Source organism: Aquarana catesbeiana, linkage group LG02, assembly GCF_042186555.1.
Source record: "Aquarana catesbeiana isolate 2022-GZ linkage group LG02, ASM4218655v1, whole genome shotgun sequence".
NCBI classification, from domain to species: Eukaryota; Metazoa; Chordata; class Amphibia; order Anura; family Ranidae; genus Aquarana; species Aquarana catesbeiana.
The window spans coordinates 579808720-579824858 of NC_133325.1; positions in this window are offsets into that span (position 1 = coordinate 579808720).

Genomic DNA, 16139 nt, shown 5'->3' on the forward strand with positions numbered 1-16139 from the left:
ATACTTCGGACCATGTGATATTTCAGTTTTTCTTTTTTAATAAATCTGCAAAAATGTCAACAGTTCTGTGTTTTTCTGTCAATATGGGTGCTGTGTGTACATTAATGAGGAAAAAATGAACTTAAATGATTTTAGCAAATGGCTGCAATATAACAAAGAGTGAAAAATTTAAGGGGGTCTGAATACTGAATCCGCCCCCACTGTATATATATATACACACAGGGTTTTTTTTCAGCGGGAACGCGGGGAAACGCAGTTCTGGCGCCCCCAGCACTGAATGTATGTAATAGTGTGGGGTGTGCTGGAGGGTCTATTGATGTTGGCTGCTGGGGGATCTATTGTCGCTGGTGGGGATCTGATTTTGTGTGAGGGTCTATTGTTGCTGATTGGGAATCTATTGTTGCTGGGGGGGTCTTATGTTGCTGGAAGGGATCTACTGTTGAGAGAGAGGTCTATTTTTACTGGCTGCTGGAGGATCTCTTAATGCTGGCTGCTGGGAGATCTGTTGTTGCTGCTGGTGGGGTGGTCTAATGTTGCTTGGGTGGATATTTTTTTGTGGGCGGTTCACTGTTGCTGCAGGGAATCTATTGTTGTTGGGGTGGAGTCCATTGTTGCTGGGGGAAGTCTATTGTTGTGTGGGGATCTATTGCTGGGATTCTATTCCTGGCTGCAGGGGATCTATTTTACTGCTTTTCTTTTCATCATTAACAAATGATTAAGCACCACAAAATGATACTTGGTTCTGTATTCTCTAAAAGGTACAGTACTGGTAGGTGGGTAGGGGGTGGAATCAAGGGACGGTGGTCAGAGGTGGGTAGGGGTTGCCCCTTTCCTGATTTTATTTTTTATTTTTTTGCATATTTCTCACACTTAAATGATTCAGATCATCAAACAAATTTTAATATTACACAAAGATAACCCAAGTAAATCCAAGATGCAGTTTTTAAATTATTATTTCATTTATTATGTTCAAACCTGCCTGGCCCTATGTGAAAAAGTTATTGCCCCCTCCGATGCTGAATCTTGGATGAACTGTGATTAACCACAATTTTTTGGAAATCTGAGTTAAATTTCACTTGCCACACCCAGGCCTGATTACTGCCAGACCTGTTGAATCAAGAAATCACATAAATAGAAGCTGTCTGACAAAGTGAAGCACGCTAACAGATCACAAAAAGCCACACATCATGCCACAATCTAAAAAAATTCAAGAACAGATTATAAATAAAGTAATGTACATGTATTGGTCTAGGAAGGGTTTCAAAGCCATTTCTAAGGCTTTGGAACTCCAGTGAACCACGGGGGGAGCCATTATCCACAAATGTAGATAACTTGGAACAGTGGTGAACCTTCCCAGTCCGGCCTACAAAAATTACTCCAAGAGCATGACGATGACTCATCCAGGAGGTCATAAAAGAACCCAGAACAACATCTAAAGAACTGCAGGCCTCACTTGCCTCAGGTAAGATCAGTGTTCATGATTCAACAATAAGGAGACTGGGCAAAAATTGCATCCATGGGAGAGTTACAAGGCCAAAGCCACTGCTGACCAAAAAGAACACAAAGGCTCATCTCACATTTACCAAAAAACATCTTGATTATCCCCAAGACTTTGAGGCAAATATTCTGTGGACTGGTGAACTTTTTGGAAGGTGTGCGTCCCGTTACATCTGGCATAAAACTAATACAGCATTTCATAACAAGAACATCATACCAACAGTTAGACATGGTGGTGGTAGCAGCGTGATGGTCTGGGGCTTCTTTCATAGTTGCCAACAGTCCCGATTTTCCCGGGACAATCCCAATTTTGGGACCCTCGTCCCGATCGGAGGCTGTCCCGAATCAGGGTTTTCATCAGGAATGTTTGTTTTTTGATTTTTGGAGCAGCTGGCTCCAGCAAAATGGCCGCCGGCGCCGCCGCTAGATCTTCCCCCTTGTATTCAGTGGAGAGAGGAAGGGGGCTCGATCCGTGCAGCCAATCAATCAGCTTCTTTAGCTGCACGGATCGGCCCATCCCCTCTCCACTGAACACACGGCACCGGTGTCTATCGGTGCCTGCGCAGTACGGAGCGGACGCTATCCGATGGGGGGACACTTTTCGTCAGAACACCGGCCGCTCTTGGAGTTCCTGAATGTGTGCTGGGGGGCATTATGGGAGGGGAGGGTCTGCACTGGCACTGACACTGATGGAGGGGGTGGTCTGCACTGAGGGGGGCCTGCACTAATGAGGGGGGCTGCACTGAGGGGGTTCTGCGCTAATAGAGGGGGGGTCTGCACTAATAGAGGGAGGGTCTGCACTAATAGAGGGGGGGTCTGCACTGAGGGGGTTCTGCACTAATAGAGGGGGGTTCTGCACTAATAGAGGGGGGTCTGCACTGTGGGGGGTCTGCACTGATAGAGGAGGGGTCTGCACTTATAGAGGGGGGTCTGCACTGATAGAGGGGGGGTCTGCACTGATGGAGGGGCGGTCTGCACTAAGGGGGTCTATACTGATAGATGGGGGGTCTGTATTGAGGGAGAGGGGTCTGTACTGAGGGGGTCTATACTGATGAGGGGGGTCTACACTGAGGGGGTCTAAACTGATGGAGGGGGTCTGTACTTAGTGGGGGGGTCTGTACTGAGGGAGGAGGATCTATACTGCTGGAGGGGCGGTCTGTACTTAGTGGGGGGGTCTTTACTGAGGGAGGGGGTCTGTAGGGGGACCATAGTTGGTGGAGGGGGGGTGTCACCAGCTGTAGTGACGCCACTGGCTCTTGTCTCTGCAGCAATTTAACTTTAATGTACAGGAGGGGGGTTAACTATATACAGGAGGAGGGGGGTTAACTATATACAGGAGGGAGAGGTTAGCTATATACAGGAGGAGGGGGGTTAACTATATACAGGAGGAGGGGGGGTTAACTATATACAGGAAAAGGAGGGTTACCTATATACAGGAGGGGGAGGGTTAACTATTTACAGGAGGAGGTTGACTATTTACAGGAGGGGGGGTTAACTATGTACAGGAGGGGTTACAATGTACAGGGGGGATACTATGTACAGGGGTAACTATGCACAGGGGGTAACTAGGGGGAGGGGGGTAACTATGTACAGGGGGGTAACTATGGTTCTGCCTGGGACACTGATTTAAGGATTGAGGCTGGGAACACTGGTGTAAAGACTGACTCTGCTGGTGGCACCTGATGCAAGGAGTGACTCTTCTGGGGGCACCTGATGCAAGCAGGGACTCTGCTTGGGGCACCTGATGCAAGGAAGGACTCTGCTGGGGGCACCTGATTCAAGAAGGGACTCTGCCGGGGGCACCTGATACAAGGACAGACTCTGCTGGGGGCACCTGATGCAAGGAAGGACTCTGCTGATGGCAGGCGACGGAGCTAGTGACACGCTCAGGGATCCCACTGATTCGGCATTATGGTGTAGGGCTGAAACAACTAATCGACTAATCGCCAACTAATCGATTATGAAATTAATCGATTACTATTTTCATAATCAATTAATCGGCCAGTAACATAATGGGGTTAAAAAAAAACCTAAAATGAGTCCTTTATAGTACAAAAAGAGCAAATAATTGCTACTGTAAATATTACTTTCACAGTTCTACAGTAAAAAAAAAATGAACCCCTTACAGTAGTGATTATCTGCTTTTTTTGTACTATAAAGGGCTAATTTTAGTTTTTTTAACCCCATTATGTTACTAAATGTCTTAGACCTGGTTCACATCTATGTGTTTTTTGGTGCTTTTTGAAGAAACGCACTACAGTTCATTTATATGGTTTCCTACGGGACAAGTTCACATCTATGCTTTTTCAGCCGCTGCGTATTTGGAAAGGAATTTTAATGCAAAACGGTGCTTTTTTGTTTCAATATACTTTAATGGAGAAGCTGCAGAAAAGCATGTAATGCGTTTTTGCAGCAATTTGTGTTTTTTAATCTGCCCAACAACAAATTGGCCACAATTTGGCCAAAAAAATTGCAAAAATGCAAATCGCAGCAAAATCACGTGCGCAAAAATCAAAACGCACAGCAAAAAGCACTGCAGAAACAGATCAAAAGCAAACTGCATAGGTGTGTACCGAGCCTTATGCTGGCCACACGGATCAATATAATCAGTATATCTCCTCTAATAGTATATACAGTATATCTCTTCTGTCTGTTATTCTCAGAGTGGATTAGATATTTTGCTCCCCAACGATATAGTTGGTTATTTATATTTACCACTGCGTAGAGATATTTAAGAATAAATTGCCTTTTTAAAAAAAACTTTACCTATTAACTAAATTATACACCACACTTTTTTCTAAGGTTATTAACCGATTAATCAATAATCGGCCAACTAATCGATTATGAAAATAATCGTTAGTTGCAGCCGTATTATGGTGAGTTGAATGATTTCATTTTATATTACAATGTAATAATAGAAATAATGCACTTCAATCATTCTGACACCATAACAATCATGGTGCCGGGATGATTGAAGCGCTAATACCAGGTGTTTGGAGTATCTTTATCTGCTGATTGTCAAACTTTCTAGAATACACATATTTCTATTGTTGTGTAGGATCTGGGCCTGCTGTCCCTCCATTCCTCTCTCCCTCTTCCCCTCTCCATCCCTCATTCATCTCAGACTCTAACCACACACCCTTTGAGCCACGCCCATTTAAGCCACACCCACTATTTCACGTAAACCAAGCCCATTTTTCTTTTTTTTTTTTTTGCTATGCCACGCCTACAAATGCATGCCCCCCCTAATTATTTATATGGCTCCGCCTACAGACAAAAAGGTGTCCCACAAATTTTTTTTGCAATGTTGGGAACTATGCTTCTTTGCAGCTTCAGGACCTGGACAACTTACCATAATTGATGGAACCCTGAATTCTGAGCTCTACCAGAAAATCCTAAAAGAGAATGTCCAGCCATCAGTTCGTGACTTCAAGTGCACTTGGGTTATGCAGCAGAACAATGATCCGAAACACTAGAGCAAGTCCACCTCCAAATGGTTCAAACAAAGCAGAATTTAGGTTTTGGAGTGGCCTAGTCAAAGCCCAGACTTAAATCCAATTGAGATGCTGTATCATGACCTTACATAGGCCGTTCTTGCTGGAAAACCCTCCAATGTGGCTGAATTAAAACAAATCTCCAAAGAAGAGTGGGCAAAAATTGCTCCACAGCAATGTGAAAGACTCATTGGCAGTTATCACAAACGCTTGATTGCAGTTGTTGCTGCCAAGGGTGGCACAACCAGTTATTAGGTTTAGGGGGCAATTACTTTTTCACATAAAGCCAGGCAGGTTTGGAGAGCTTCTTGCCTTAACGACTTAAGGACCAGCCTCGTTTTGGATTTTAGGTGTTTACATGTTTAAAACAGGTTTTTTTGCTAGAAAATTACTTAGAACCCCCAAACATTATATATGTTTTTTTTTTTTTAACACCCTAGAGAATAAAATGGCGGTCGTTGCAATACTTTTTTTTGCACCGTATTTGCGCAGCGGTCTTATAAGCGCACTTTTTTTGGAAAAAATTCACTTTTTTGAATAAAAAAATAAGACAACAGTAAAGTTAGCCCAATTTTTTTTATATTGTGAAATATAATGTTACGCCAAGTAAATTGATACCCAAAATGTCACGCTTCAAAATTGCGCCCGCTCATGGAATGGCGTCAAACTTTTACCCTCAAAAATCTCCATAGGCGACGTTTAAAAAATTCTACAGGTTGCATGTTTTGCGTTACAGAGAAGATCTAGGGCTAGAATTATTGCTCTCGCTCAACCGGTCGCGGCGATACCTCACATGTGTGGTTTGACCACCGTTTTCATATGCGGCGCTACTCGCGTATGCGTTCACTTCTGCGCGCTAGCTCGTCGGGACAGGGGGTTTTTTAAAAAAAAAAAATTTAGTTTTATTATTTATTTTACATTATTTTATTTTTTTTACACTGTTTTCAAAAAAAAAAAAATTGTCACTTATTCCTGTTACAAGGAATGTAAACATCCCTTGTAATAGAAAAAAGCATGACAGGACCTCTTAAATATGAGATCTGGGGTCAAAAAGATCTCAGATCTCATATTTACACTAAAATGCAATAAAAAAAAAAAAAAAAGTCATTTAAAAAAATGACATTAAAAAAAATACGCCTTTAAGAGGCGTGGGCGGAAGTGACGTTTTGACGCCGCTTCCGCCCAGCAGTCTCACGGAGACGAGTGGGCGCCATCTTAGCCTCACTCATATCCAGGCACAGGAGGGAGACGGACGCAATCGCCTCTGCCGCTACCGATGGCTCCGGTAAGCGGCGGAGGGCACCGGATCGTGGCGGGAGGGGGGGGGGCCTCTCCCACCACCGATAAAAGTGATCTCTCAGCGAATCCGCCGCAGGGACCACTTTTATCAGAAAGAGGTCCGCCGCACGAAAACGGGGATACCGGGGTTATGGCAGCTAGCTGCTGCCATAACAACGGTATCCCCCTTCAAAGTTTGGACGTACATCAGCGTGCGGCGGTCCAGAAGTGGTTAATAAATGAAACCATAATTTAAAAACTGTATTTACTCGGGTTATCTTTGTGTAACAATAAAATTTGATGATCTGAGTCATTTGAGTGTGACAAATATGTGGCAAATACTTTTTCACATCGATAGATAGATAGATAGATAGATAGATAGATAGATAGATAGATAGATAGATAGATAGATAGATAGATAGATAGATAGATAGATAGATAGAGTGAGTATATATGATGTTTGGGGGTTCTAAGTAATTTTCTAGCAAAAAAATACTGATTTTTATTTGTAAACAAAGAATTTCAGAAAAAAGGCCTGGTCAGCAAGTGGTTTTGTATGGTTAAATTAGCAGGTAAAGAATGGCTGGGCATGTCTTTAGAACACAGTACGGGAAACACACGTTCAGTGTGCATTTTCCGCACCACGTTCAAAACAAACTGCACTTGAAATCTGCAGCGGGTGTCAGTGTCAACTCATTGACAACCCCAACCGCAATTCGCAAAAACACAGTACAGTAGTACCATGTGATCCAGTTGCTATGCGTTTTGTAAAGTAGTTCATGCACTACTTTTGGTGCAGTCTAGCACAATTTCAGCTCATTCAAATGAACAGGCTGAAATCGCACTGTACCCAGATCCCATGCAAATTGCACAAGAGCGCACAGCACGTTTCTGTGCGATTCATGGTGTGAACCAGCCCTTAGTATCAGACATGTTACCCAAGTTAACAATAAAGGCTTAGGTATAAAACCGAATGTGCTGTATATGAGAATGTAAAAATACTGGCTATTGCCATAGCCAATATATCTTAAAAAAATGTTGTGCGCAAAGCAATTAATAGAATAAATGCTTCTCTGCAACAGATAAAAACATCTGTATGGCTGCTAAGCTAGGTCAAACAGGAGCACCCCCCCTGCCAGCAGATGCTGTAGTGAAAAATATGCAATGAATTCTCAAAATGGCTGCTGACTAAATCATTAAAATGGCAACTACAGCTGCGCTGTCATGGTGACATTGTAGCAATGGCCCAATGAAGCTGACAAGCTGTTGCAGTCAGAGAAAAACACACCATTAAATGATATCTTTAGCAAGTTCTACAGAAGACCTCAACACAAGGTTGTAGTTCTGTGGCCTAACAAGGAGACCTAGACAAGAAATATACTCAATCCTTGGTAAATCCAATGTAAAATACACTTATGATGCCTGTCACTGCAGTAGCAATAAATCATGATCTATATATCAAGGAGACATATGCACTCAGCCAAGCTAGTGAGGCTATAAGGATCAATATCATGTCTTCCAATCAGCTGCTTGATAGAAGAATTTTATCCATCCAACAAGAACCCAGGTAATACAGATCCCTAATTCTTTTGCACATGAGGCAAAAAAGTAACACTCTTACGGTTGGTGGGGTTAAGACAACTTAGAAAGGTGCCCCCCTAACCCCCCCCCCCCCCAAATCACGTTGCTTCCAGGGGTCACAGCTGTCATTCCACGGCTACTGTAGCCAAGGGTGCTGCTAATCAAACACTAGCTGTGCTGCAATAGTCACATTGGAGGGCAGGATCAATGTCTCCATAAAGAGGACCTGTCACCTGCCCATGCTATCACATAGGGGGCTAACAAACCAAGAAAAAGTCCTTTAATTGACAGAAAGAGCTGAAAGTAGAAAAAGAAAAAACTAGATGTGTCTGCCCACCACAGACAACTTGTACTAAAACCTAGAAACATAGAATAGTGAAGGCAGAAAAAAAGACCAAATGGCCCTTCAAGTCTGCCCTATTTTATATAATGTATACACTGTATGTGTATACATGCGTTTGAGTAAAAAAGTGAAAGCGGTGGAGAGATGTTGTTAGGTATGTAGGTGTGGTGAGAGCAGGAGTTCAGTCTGCAAATGTGGGGGTGAGAGCAGGGTAGTGTTTTTTGTTAGGTGTACTTGGGTGTGTTGGTGGGAACAGAAGAGGGGTGGGGTTAGGTATGCAGGTGCAGTGGTGAGAATGAGGTGGTGAGAGTGTGTGGGAGGAGCAGGGTTAGGTGTGCAGATATATTGATGAGAGCGGGGGTGGGGTTGGGTATGCAAATGTAGTGGTGAGAATGTGGTAGAGGAGGGGTTTAGTGTGCAGGTGAAGTGGTGAAGGAAGTGGAAAGGTTTTTGATGGCTGTGCAGGTGTGGTGAGAGCAGGGGAGGGATTGGATTAGGTGATGTGGTGAGGAGCATTCAGGTGTGGCTGTGAGAATGGGGGATCGGTGGGATTAGGCATTCAGTTGTGGTGTGGAGAGCTAGGGAGGGATGAGCTTAGGCATGCAGATGTGGTGGTGAGTGATGGGGAGGGATTGGGTTAGATATTAAGATGTGGTGATGGGAGTGTTGGATGCAAAAGGAGTGTAATGAGTGGAGGAATGTGAAGTAGAGAGGGGGGTTCCTGTAACAGGTTGTTGACAGTGAAGAGGGTACACGGGTCAGTGTACCTGGTATTCCAGCTCCTCCTCCAGCACACTCCCGCAGCCAATGAAAGCCACATCAATACATTATTACTGCTACTTCTTTTCCTTGCAGCAATTGGCAGACCAGGCAGAAGGCTAAGGGCACTGAGATAAGTTTCCAGGCAGTGTATGCAAGGATGCTGGGAGTGGGCAGAGGAGCTTGAAAATAGGGTGCTGCCAGTGGGCCTCTGACAGTGGCTCCCTGCAGGGACCAAAGATTGCCATGCCTAAAAGGGTCACAGCAGTGGTGGAAATCAAGGAGCAGAGTCAGAAGCACAGGGGCCACTGTGGTTAGGTGAGGTAGAGCACCAGAGTATGAAGGGTGACCATGTCTTGGTAGGAGCAGTAGGTGGCTCATTGAGGAAGTGCAGGGGCATCAGACTGTGCACAGGGTGCATGAGGAATGTGGTAGGCATATGTTACTGTGAGGAGGAAAAGATGTGAAGAGGCAGATCACATAGGGTCAGACAGAGAGAAAGGAGGCAGCAAAAATCAATACTGAAGGCAGAATCCTCCAGTTGCAAAATAGGAGTAGTACTTAGCTTTTATATTATTAAGGATGTTAAAATGGAGTTCACCAAGTTCAAGTGGATCCCAGTAGTTCTGATCGGCTGGAGAAAAGGAGACGGAAAGCTGAGAGGATGGATTCCCAATAGTAATGACAAGACTGACATTTTCCTGCATAATACCATCCTGGCTTTTGGAGTGTTATCTCAGCTAAAGCCCACTGTACTGGGCATTGTGGATTGAGGCTGGAAGCGACCCTTGAGTACTTTGCAGACCAGTTCTGATTAAGTTAGCTGAGAAGCGTTTTCTGACTTAGTAGACCACATGGGCTGGGCACTGTTAATGCTTAATTTGTATTGGTTGTTCAGCATCACATTTTTCCTGCTTCCCATTGGGTTTTCTGTGGATTCTGACTCATCACTTGGGGTATCTGGAGTAGGTCCAGGACACTTCCCAGGCTAGAGTGTTTCTTTCTTGAAAGAACCTTTGGACTCTTCAACCTCAGGTTCATTTTTGTCAATCCAGAAGCTGTAACTCTCCACTTCTGCATTAGAGTCTTAGGTATGATGGTGTCTTCCTTTGAGGCAGTTGCTTCTACAGAATTTCGCTCCAGACAACACAGCATTCTGCCATCATGGGACAAATCGGTCCTGTCTCTGGATTAACCAATTTGGTTGGTGCCAAAGATAAGGCTGTCCCTGTCTTAGTGGCTTCAGCTTTAAAGTTGGAGAAGTAATTTCCTTCCCTGTTCTGGAAGATGCCAAAGGACACAAGCCTGTTTTTCTTGGGTTGGGAGGAAGGGGGAAGTCTTAGTCACCTTGTCAGTGCAGGGTTGGTCATCAGTGGAATTGTTGAACCAACCTGTTGGAGGGTCATCTGATTCAGATTCACTCAGACAATGCGATGGTGGTGGCGTACATCATTTATAAAGAAAGAACAAAAAGTCTCACTGTGGCAAGAGATATTGAGCGGATCCTGTCCTGGCAGAACATCATGTTTAGGCTTTGGTAGACATTTACATTTCCTGCATAGACAATTGGCAGGCAGCTTTTCTTAGCCAGCAGGGTCTGGATCCAGGAAAGTGTTCTCTACCTGGAGTTGTTCAGGCCGTTTGTCACATATGGAGGCGCTGGATGTGGATCTCGAGGTTCCAACAACAAACTGGACAGGTTTGTATCCAGGTCCTGGGATCCACTGGAAGAGGTAGTAGATGCATTTATAGGTTAGTGTTTCAGTACAGCCTGATGTATGCCTTTTCCTCCACTGAAGCTTCTGATTTGCAGGATTAAGGTGGAGGGCATTCCAGTGGTCCTCATTGCTCCAGATTTTCTCCAGCAGATGTGCTACACCAACCTGGAAAGGCTTTTTACTGATGAGCTGTGAGCTCTGCCAGACCATCCAGATCTGCTATTCCAAGAATCGATTTACCATCCTGCTTCTCAGTCGCTGGCTTTAATGGCATGACTGTTGAGGCCCAGAATCTAAGGAACAGAAACATTCCTGAGTCTGTGATTCCTACAATGCCCAAGGATAGGAAGTCTGTTTCCTCCAAGGTTTGTCATTGGACGTGGAATGCGTAGTTACTAAGCTGGTACTTAGTGTAAGTCTCAGCGCTTTCCTCCCAAGCGTTTCTCCATGAGACAGGTTCTTTTTGCTGCAGTTAGATTTGGACCTATGTTTGTCTCTTAGCACCATCAAGGACCAAGTCTCTGTCCTTTCTATTCTGTTCCAGAGACTGTTGACTACCCACTCTCTGTTTAAAACCTTTGAGCAGGGTGTCTCACATGTAGCCCCCCCAATCCATTTAGTACTGACACTGTGGAATTAGAATCTGGTTCTTTTAGCACTTTAGAATCCCCAGGTTAAGTCTCTTAAAGATTTTCCTGTCTCTCCACAAGATTGTTTTCTTTGTAGCTATCACCTCACCTTATCCTGCAAGGAACCATTTTCAAGGTGTTGTTAAGGCCAAGGTCCTCCTTTCTTCACAGGGTAGTCTCTGCCTTCCACCTTAACCAGGAAATGGCCTTCCATCCCTGTGTCAGCCTTTAGTTAACCAAAACGACATTTCCCTACATTGTTTGTGGTTTGGACATTGTGAGTTTTCCTCTCAACCCCCACTTCTTTTAGAAAAACAGATTATCTTTTTGTCATTCTAGGTGGACTGAGCCCAGGAAGGGCACTACGGTTTTGCTTTAAACCATTTCTAGGTGGCTTTGTCAAACCATCATTCCAGCTTATGTTCATAAGAAATCATATTTTACCCTTTCCAGTTAAGGCTTACTCCACTGTTAAGCACTTTTTGGCATTATGTAGACAAGGGATTGCAGCGCTCTCACAAAGAGGAAAATTTTATACTTACCTGATGGTAATTTTCCTTTCCTGTTGCAAAGCATGACAGCATATACGTATGGGTAGGCTCCGCCCCCTGCCCTATTCCAGAACCGGTTATACTATAAAAGTAAGTCTCCTCCCTGCAGGACACATTCTCGTAACTTGGGAGGGACCTATAATGCTGTCATGCCTTGCATCAGGAAAGGAAAATTAACGTCAGGTAAGTATAAAGTTTTCCTCTTTCCTGACACAGAATGACAGCATATACGTATGGGATGTACCAAATCACCAATCAAGGGTGTATAATGCTGACATGTTTAAGTTAAGGATTAGATCTATCCCCACTAACGATTGAAATATATTGTAGCTATGGCCACTGGGTCCACTTTAAAATGGGCCCCTAACGTGTTGAATGTAGACCAGGTCGTAGTTTACATATTATTTCTGGAGGGACTCCTTTGGTGTTCCATCCATGGATGCGCAATCTGTCTGGAAAAGTGGTCCCTGCCCTTGATCGATTTGTCCTAGCCATCTAAGCCCCTTGATTAACTTGATTCGCACTACCGCGATTGTCTTTAATGGACAGTAATTGTCCTTTGATGCCATTAGGCCTAAAGAGCCTATTGTTTTCTCCTTGAAGAAGGGCCAATTCTAAGTCTCTTCAACCTTGAATCTATTTTCAATGCTTGTGGTATTCCAAACACTTTAGTTTGGATATGTAAGAAGTAGGGATGAGCTGAACACCACCCCCCGATCCCCTCCCCCAGTTCAGTTCGCAGCAGAACATGCGAACAGGCAAAAAATTTGTGCGAACACAGTTAAAGTCTATGGGACTCAAATGTGAAAAATCAAAAGTGCTAATTTTAAAGGCTAATATGCAAAGTTATTGTCATAAAAAGTGTTTGGGAACCCAGGTCCTGCCCCAGGGGACATGTATCAATGCAAAAAAAAGTTTAAAAATTACCGTTTTTTTGGGAGCAGTGATTTTAATAATGCTCAAAGTGAAACAATAAAAGTGAAATATTTCTTTAACCGGTTCCCGACCGCATCACGCAGATTTACTGCGGCAGAAGGGCACATACAGTCAAATTAACGTACTTGTACATTGCCCTTTAAGAGGCGGCTCGCTGGTGCGTCCGCCGGGAGCTCCGTGACCATGATTGCGGTTCCCGCGGACTCAATGTCCGCAGGCATACCCACGATCGTCTCACGGTGAGGAAGAACGGGGAGGTGTTAATGTAAACAAGCATCTCCCCGTTCTGCCTAATGACACTGTCACTGATGACCGCTCCCTTTAATCGGGAGCGGTCATCAGTGAACACACAGCCCCTCCACCCCACAGTTAAAATCACTCCATAGGACACACTTAACCCCTACAGCGCCACCTAGTGGTTAACCCCTTCACTGCCCGTGACATTTTTACAGTAATCAATGCAATTTTTTGGCATTGATCGCTGTATTAATGCCAATGGTCCCAAAAATGTGTCAAAATTGTCCGATGTGTCCGCCATAATGTTGCAGTCACAATAAAAATCGCTGATCGCCGCCATTACTGGTAAAAAAAAAATTATCAATAAAAATGCCATAAAACTATCACCTATTTTGTAGATGCTATAACTTTTGTGCAAACCAATCAATAATCACTTATTGTGATTTTTTTTTACTAAAAATATGTAGAAGAATACGTATCGGCCTAAACTGAGGAAAACAAATGGGGTTTTTTAATATATTTTTTGGGGATATTTGTTATAGCAAAAAGTAAAAAATAATGCGTTTTTTCAAAATTGTCACTATTTTTTTTGTTTATAGCTCAAAAATAAAAACCGCAGTGGTTACCAAATACCACCAAAAAAAGCTCTATTTGTGAGAAAAAAAGGACGTCAATTTTGTTTGGGAGCCACATCGCACAACCGCGCAATTGTCAGTTAAAGCGACACAGTGCCGAATCGCAAAAAGTGCTCTGGTCAGGAAGGGGGTAATGTCTTCCGGGGCTGAAGTGGTTAAATATCGTGCCTGGGAGGTGACTATAGTATACCTGTAAAGTGGCGCATTTTTCCCGTGTTTAGAACAGTCCCTGTACAAAATGACATTTCTAAAGAAATAAAAGTAATTTAAAACTGCTTGTGGCTCTAATGTAATGTCGGGTCCCAGCAATATAGATGAAAATCATTGAAAAAAAACGGCATGGGTACCCCCCCCCAGCCCATTACCAGGCCCTTTGGGTCTGGTATGGATATTAAGGGGAACCCCGCACCCAAATTACAAAAAAAGGCGTGGTGCCCCCAGGCCATATATACTCTGAACAGCAGTATACAGGCGGTCCCCAACCCTGCAGTACTGTCGACAGGTCCCATTTTGGCAAAATCTTAAACGGAACAGGTCTGATTCTGGCTAACCCCTTAAAGAACCTGATAACTAGCGGGTCTAACGCCAGGGGTTGCTCTAAAAAAACAGACAAGGCCGAAACCTGCACTTTTAATGTGCTAATGGCCAGTCCTTGATCTGCGCCATCTTGTAAAAACTCCAAGACGGCCAGAATACCTGCAGACACCTTCTTGGTATCTAACCATGAACAAAAAACTTTCCAAAATGTAACATAAATCGCTTGGGTTACCTTCTTTCTACTAGAAAGAATTGTGTTTACCACCCTGTCCAAGAGCCCCTTAGACTTCAAGAGGCTTTCTTCAGACACCAAGCTGATAATTTTAGAGTCTGTATTTCTGGTAACAGAACTAGGACCTGGGACAGCAGATCCTTCCTCTCGGGCAGCATGAGGGGAGGCTCTTCTGATAGGCGTAACAGTGTGCAAAACCACGGCCTCTTCTGCCAATACGAAACCACTAATATCATCGTGGTCCGTTCTTGAAGAAATTTCCTCATGACTAGAGGAATAATTTTGAATGGGGGAAAGGCGTAGCAAGTGGGAAAGGCCCACCTCTGGGCCAAGGCGTCTATCCCTTTGGCCCCTGCTTCTCTTTCTAGCGAGAAGTACACTGGAACCTGGGCATTTGCTCTGTTTGGCGAACAAGTCCACCTCTGGGAGACCCCATTTCTGTACTATTAGCTGGAAGATCTCGCTGTTTAGTGACCATTCTGACTCGCCCACTTGGTGTCAGCTCAGAAAGTCCGCCAGGTGGTTGTCCACTCCTCTCAGATGGACTGCAGATACCGACTTCAGGTTTCTCTCGGCCCAACACAAGATGATACTTGTTTGTTTGATTAGGGACGGACATCTTGTTCCCCCATGCTTGTTTATATAAGAGACTGCTACCACACTGTCCAAGAGGACCTGTACGTGGTGACCCTTCAGATCTCTGGCAAATGTTTTTAGTGCTTCCCAGATCGCCTGTAACTCCCTCCAGTTGGCTGACCTTTGGGACTGTACTTTCTCCCAGCTCCCATGGGCTATTTTTGACCCCCAATGGGCCCCCAGCCCCAAGAACTGGCATCCGTGGTGATACGGACGGACACTGGAAGAGACCACAATAGACCCTGCACCAGGTTGTCCTCCTGACTCCACCACCACAGAGACCTTCTGGTCTTTGAAGATAGGCGGATGGTTGTGTCTAGCAATTCCTGTGCTCTGTCCCAGCTGTTTAGGATGTTGGCCTGGAGACACCTGAAATGGGCCCTTGCCCATTGTACCGCAGGAATTGTTGCTACCAGAAAACCCAGACTTGACATAGCTGAGCGGAGGGAAACTGCCTGATTGTTTTGCAAAAAGGTTGCAGTCGCCTTCACCTTTTATACCTTCTCCTCTGTGAGATAAAACTTTTGCGACACTGAGTTCACCAAGAAACCCAGGTACTGTAAGACTTATGTTGGGATTAAGTTCAACTTTTCTTTGTTTATCAACCACCCCAGTTTTTTAAAAAGGAAATGGCTGCGCGCAGATCTCCCTGTAATTGCAGCTCGGAGGGGGCAAAGAATAAAAGGTCGTCCAAATATGGTATGACTGAGATCCCTTTCAATCTCAGGGGAGCCAGTGCTTCTGCCAGGATTTTTGTAAAAATCCTAGGGGATGAGGATAGGCAGAATGGTAGGGCCTTGAACTGAAAATTTTGGATCTGCCTTCCCCACTGGATTGCTTCCCTCAAAAATTTTTAAGAGTCCTCGTAGATGGGGACGTGTAGATAGATGTCCCTCAGATCGAGGGAGGCCATGAAACAATCTGGGGGAAGAATTTACTTTACCGAGAAGATTGTTTCCATCCGGAATTTTTTGTATGTTACCCAGTTGTTTAGTAACTTCAAATTCAAAATTAGACGGAATTAGCCTGACGGTTTCTTCACTACAAAAACATGAGAGTAGAAACCGTGGTTTACT